Source organism: Drosophila sulfurigaster, chromosome 2L (assembly GCF_023558435.1).
Source record: "Drosophila sulfurigaster albostrigata strain 15112-1811.04 chromosome 2L, ASM2355843v2, whole genome shotgun sequence".
Lineage (NCBI taxonomy): Eukaryota > Metazoa > Arthropoda > Insecta > Diptera > Drosophilidae > Drosophila > Drosophila sulfurigaster.
The window spans coordinates 10,604,341-10,610,328 of NC_084881.1; the positions used below are offsets into that span (position 1 = coordinate 10,604,341).

General features: G+C 38.4%; 1 pseudogene; it reads right to left on the bottom strand.

The window, feature by feature from the left end:
- Nucleotides 1-3,377: 3,377 nt before the first annotated feature.
- LOC133835579 (probable cytochrome P450 28a5) lies at nt 3,378-5,291 on the bottom strand (annotated as a pseudogene).
- Nucleotides 5,292-5,988: the final 697 nt, after the last annotated feature.

The window sequence follows — 5,988 nt, forward strand, 5'->3', positions numbered from 1 at the left end:
GTTATGGCTGTGGAAAACTTGACACATATAAACCAAACTGTACAAAATGTAAAACCAAACAGGAAAACTCGCAGAAGGGTATTCGCTTACCACCAAAAGCGGATATCCGCAATTAAAAATAGAAACAAATTCTCTAGAGTATTCTCAACCACCAGCTATATCGAATAACTTACCTGACTTACATTTTATACCTTATCATTTGCGATTAGGAAAAATACACCCATCTCCAAAATCGCGTGCTGCTCATCGTATGCATACATTTTGGTCGAAAAAGCGTGTACTAAATTCTTATAGGATATCAGCTATCGTAAATAAAGACAACGATATACGACCCTTTACTTACCTCAACATTCTCGATCAGCGTTGTTTGGCCTTGCTCGATAGCGGAGCAAATAAAAGCGTGATTGGAGGAAACTTAGCAAAGTTCATTCTTGAAAACAATATTAACTATCTTAAATCCAAAGGATTTGTTAAAACTGCTGATGGACACCCTCAAAAGGTCGCTGGTACCATTAACATTCCGATCGAGTATAATTCGACAAAGCAATCTTTTGAGTTCCTAATTGTTAGCGCCATCACGCAAGATGTTATTTGCGGAATAGACTTTTGGAATAAATTTGGAATTTCTGTTAGTTATGTTAGTGCAGTAACTGAATCTGAAATTGAAAATGAAACGATACCCAAATTGTCGCTTACAGTGATGCAAAAACGCAGATTACAAGCAGTTGTTGATTTTTTTCCGTCATGCGAAACGGACGGCTTAGGAAAAACAACACTTCTTGAACATTCTATAGACACAGGAGACAGTACTCCCATTAAACAAAGATATATATGTTAGCAGTATCAATTGTGCTCTACGCAATAACATACATCAATCCATCGGCGCGTCACCGTACTATGTTGTATTTGGACAGCATATGATGACGCATGGTAAAGACTACACAGTGCTTAAAAATTTGAATCTCTTAAGTGAAGGAACTGCTCGACTCGAGCGTGCTGACAAATTCTCTAAAATCCGTGCTGATATTCACAAATATCTGAAAAAGGCATACGAAAAGAATCAGAGATCGTATAACTTTCGTACTAAACAACGAAACTTTGAAGTTGGCCAGACAGTAATTAAGCGTAACTGGGCACTGAGCAATATGGCAAACAATTTCAACGCTAAGCTTGCACCAGTCGGCCTTAAGGCACGAGTAAAGCGAAAAATTGGACAGGCCTTATACCTATTAGAAAATTTAGAGGGCAAGGAAATTGGTCAATTTCATGCTAAGGACTTGTGGGAATTCAAAGAGTAACTACCTTCTTTCAGATTTTACGTCTTCGATTGAACTCTCGATTAAAATCTGCTGTTGTGAGGTAGTTGTCTAAATTAAAGTTGCAAAAAAAAAATATAAACATCTGATTGTCACAAATCAAAGCATCAGCTGATGCGCCAAAGCCTTGATTAAGTTGGCAACTCCACTTAGCATAGCTCAACTGTTGAGTTTATCGAACGGGGAGTAAGTATTGCATTGATCCACACAGAGATGCTTTGAGCACTCACTAAGGGCAGCCATCTTCACTTTTGCAATTTTTTCACTGAGAACGCTGACATCAGCCCAAAATTTGCAAAGAAAAATTGCAAAAATAATTACCAAAATAATACTGCAACCAAGCCAACAATTTTGGCATCCAGGGTTTTCTTTCGTCGATTAGTGGATTGGCCGGCTCTATTAGAAGAGAATTTAGAATTTGCTAAATTTTCTCTTTGCCACTGATTGCTTTTGGCCATACCTCTGGCAATTGCATCCGCTAGACCCTCCATAGAGTGGAATAGGTGTTGCACATTGCGATCCTCGCCTTCCCCTTGTTGAACAGGTGCCACTAGTGAAGCGCACGCGGATTTTCACCCTAACCTGCAAGCCTAAGGGAGTATTGGTGAAGGCAGCGAACCTCGCTGCGAACAGCCAGCTAGAGTGGGAATAAGGCGATAATCTTGCGGCAGCGAATCTTCGCTGCAGATTATCTAAACGGTATTCGATAGCGGCTGAGCGAAGGCGATACTAGAGACGTTCAAAGGAGCGTAGATCTTCCGGCGAGAGATCTACGGCTCCACAAAACACGCCAGTACCATCTGCATTGGATTGTTTTCGTTCGTAAAATGCACTAAGAGTGCCAACATGGTTTGAAAAATAATTGTGAAATTAAATAGAATTTGTAATAAGCACTTGCCAAATCAACTAACTCATTTTTTCGACCTTTATACAGCCAACATGGGGTACATAGGAATTTGATAGCCTGATAACCATAACCCTTTATCATCTTTAACAGCTAACATCAACAAGCATATATGCTACGACGGATTCATCGGTTATCAGGCCTGCTAACATCGATGGAAAGTGCGTAAGTACGGCATAGCCGTGTCTGTATACATAGTTGATTGGGGTTGTGATTGTGAGGTTTTCAATTCCGTGTGTTCCGTGTTGGTTCTCTATCTTTCGTATTATTAAGTCATGAAGACAACCGTGTAAACAAAACAAATTAACGTACGACAAATAAAAGCGCAAATAAATCAAGCACTATTGTTAACTAGAGATAATTTTATAAACAAAATGAAGTATGTTTATTAAATTACTGTATATCATGGAGAAGAAAACAATGATGTGTTAAACTTTTAATTCTAATTGGGCACTGAATATGCGAACGTTTGAGATAATGCGAAATGAGTACTGTCCCTCTCCCCTAGTATTACACTCTGTCTACACTTTAATTTATGATGACTTACTACCCAGTCGAAGCCAAAGACCCACCCCAGCCCTGAACTGAGCCGGCAAGTTAGCTAGACAGAGTAGGCTTAGACGAGTAGAACCTCGTGGTGTTCGTCACAATACATAATATGTATATAACAATAAATAAAATAAATAAATGATAAATATTTAAATTATTTAAACGTTGTGAATATTTACATATAGTACCTACGAAATTACGTTTACGCTATAATTTGGCTTTTTGTATTATTCGTAATTTGTAATATAATAAATTTAAGCAATATCAGACGCACAATGTCGAGGTAACTGTTAAAATGCCTCATATGTGAAAAAACAACAGTTAATTTGAAACCTAACCATATAACTATTTCGTTAAAAATTTGAAAATACTTCGAAAGTTCTTCATTCTGCTTTTGACTTTATTTTGGATTTTTAATAATACTATCACATGCAAACAATAAACTATGGAATACATATTCGCTCACCGTTGGTTCATTTTAACCCAATACTTGAATGCAAATATTTTAATTCGTTGTTGATAAAAAATATTCCTCAAATTGCGTTGCTTGCGGTACATTATATATATTTACTTATTAAATACATAAACATTCAGAAAAAAGGCAAACGAAAAAAGGTTGATTTCATTATTTATTGACGTGCCTTGATGTCCAACCAAATGCCACCTTTTAGTGAGGTAATCAGATTTGCCTGATCGAGCAAATTGTCTTTGCGGGTCTTGGGATTGACGCGGACATCAAAGTTGGTAAGGACCTCGACGAGAGCTGCCTTGATCTGCGCCATAGCAAAGCGCATTCCTAGTACATTTAAAATATATTGTTAGGTGAAAAATATATCTTTTTAATTTTGAGAAATTAACTTACCTATGCAAATGCGTGGACCATCACCGAATGCCATGAAGACGCCACGCTCTCGATACATTTTGGCAGCATCTGGTTGCATGAAGCGATCTGGGTGGAATTCCTGTGGATTGGGAAAGTGCTCTTCGTCCGCCATGAAACAATAATGGGGAACAAGGACAGTGGTGCCTCGCTCCACTGTAAAGTTGCTACCGTTTTTGTTGGGCAACTCAATGGTTTCAGTGCACAGTCTAGTGGACATGAAGGCAGGTGGGAAAAGACGAATGCATTCTGCAAGAATATCAAATTATTATGCATGTTATGATTAGTTCAATTTACTTCTTTCTTACCCTGAATACAAGCATCCAGAAAGGGCAACTCATTGAGCTTATCAAACTCAACGACACCTTGAGTGTTCAGATGAGCTTTAATCTCTTCCCGTAGGCGCTGTTGTGCTTGTTGATTCCGTCCCAGCAGCAACAAGGTATGACTTAAAACACTTGCTGTTGTTTCGAAGCCATCCAAGAGGAATGTCATGGTGTGAGCAGTCAGACGGCGTGTGTCCAGATTCCTTTTCTCGGCCAATTGTAGAATATAGTCAAGGAAGTCCACGCGCTCAAATTGCTTGCCTGCAGACAGCTGAGCACGTCGGGCATCAATTGCACCCTGCATTAGATTTATAAAGAATTTTTCGGTGGCGAGAGGTACAAAGCGTAGTCTGATTAATGTTCGCAGTGCTGGAAAGGTACTGATCAGCACAAAGTATATCACAAATGTCCAAGGCTGTGAGAAGAGATCCTTGATGTGATCCATGATGGGTGTCGGCTTGTCTGTGAAACTTTCTGCCTTAAGACCGAGCACACAATCTGTCACCATTTCAGTGGTGTAGCGTAGACACAACTATGAAAGTACATATTAATAAATATCAACTATACGTTAGTGACTCCTTGAAGTACTCATATCTTTGGCATTGATTCCCTCTGGAGGAGTTACTTGTAGTTGCTTTTTCAGCCACATGGACATTTTCGTACAGACTTCATTGGTAACTGGATAGACAGTCTTGATCTGCGAAGCAATAGAACATGACTTACTATGATGCAACTAATTATTTTGGTTACTTACTCGACCCTGTGTCAGACCAGGAGTAACGTCGGCCCTGCGTTTTTTCCACTCTTCGCCCGCAAGAGAAAATGGGTTGTTGGCAAATAAGAAGTCGGTCTTCTCGTCGATCATAGTCGTAACTTCGTTATCGTGAAAGCTTTTAAAGTCCGAGACGAATACACGCCTCGCCAGCTCCGGACTAATCACCAACAACTGAGGTCGTCTTGCACCATAGATACCCACAGCATCATATTGATGTTTGTAGTCACTGCAGATCGCGCATAAGTAACAAATAAATACAGCGGTATCTCAAAAAGTATCTTACCGATATATTGTATCGATATCGTAGATAGTATGCTTCTTCATTGTGTACATATTGGGATAGTTTCCAGTAAAGATTTTGGGCTTGGGACCCGGAACATTTCGCTTCTTCCAGTAATCAAAGCTCCATGTCATAAACACATAGATGACACCCACAAGAAGCAGCAGCAGGGTTAAAGTAATCTCGAGCATTTTAGCTTTAGAGTTCTAATTCTAGTTCTAGTTGATGTTGATCGCTTGAATGTTGCGATGTAACTGCGATTCAACAAACGCTCAATGTGTTTAAGTAGACAACAAAGAGCACTTTTTAGAAAGCAATGTTCACTCTCTTTAGATTAAATTGAATTCATTTCACAATCTCATTAAAGGTTTGCAACAATTTTATATCTTATGGTTATTCTTGTCAACATATTGATAAGGGGTATCAGTTGAAGACGGCTACTCAAAAATGAGCAGCACTCTTGAACACCGGTATTTTAATTCAATGTTTTATTTGTTTACAATCTTTTCATTCACTCCCTACCGACTGTTTGAAATTGTCGGACGTAAAAATAAAATGAAATTATCTCGATTAGTTTTATTCACTGCAACGCAACGAAAAAGCGTAGATTAAAAGTCGACAAGCAAATACTCTTGAAAATCTATTAATAAGCAAATGTGAGTATAATAAATTTAGAAGTTGCATAGTATTTACAAACAAGCAAGCCAGTTATGTAGTCAATTAAATGTTCTTAAAAGTCATGAGGGGAGTTCAAAACAAATCTCAATTTATGAGAGCATTCAAGTTATTCTCTTTATGTATATAGTTCAAAACAAAATGTAATTGACGAGAGAGTTCACGAGATAAATAAGAGAAATTGAGTGAGAGACTGATAGGTAAAAACAAAATATAGTATTGACTATTACGCTACTGGGGGCAGTCTCCATTAATAAAATACAAAGATTGACCTTGACGGTCA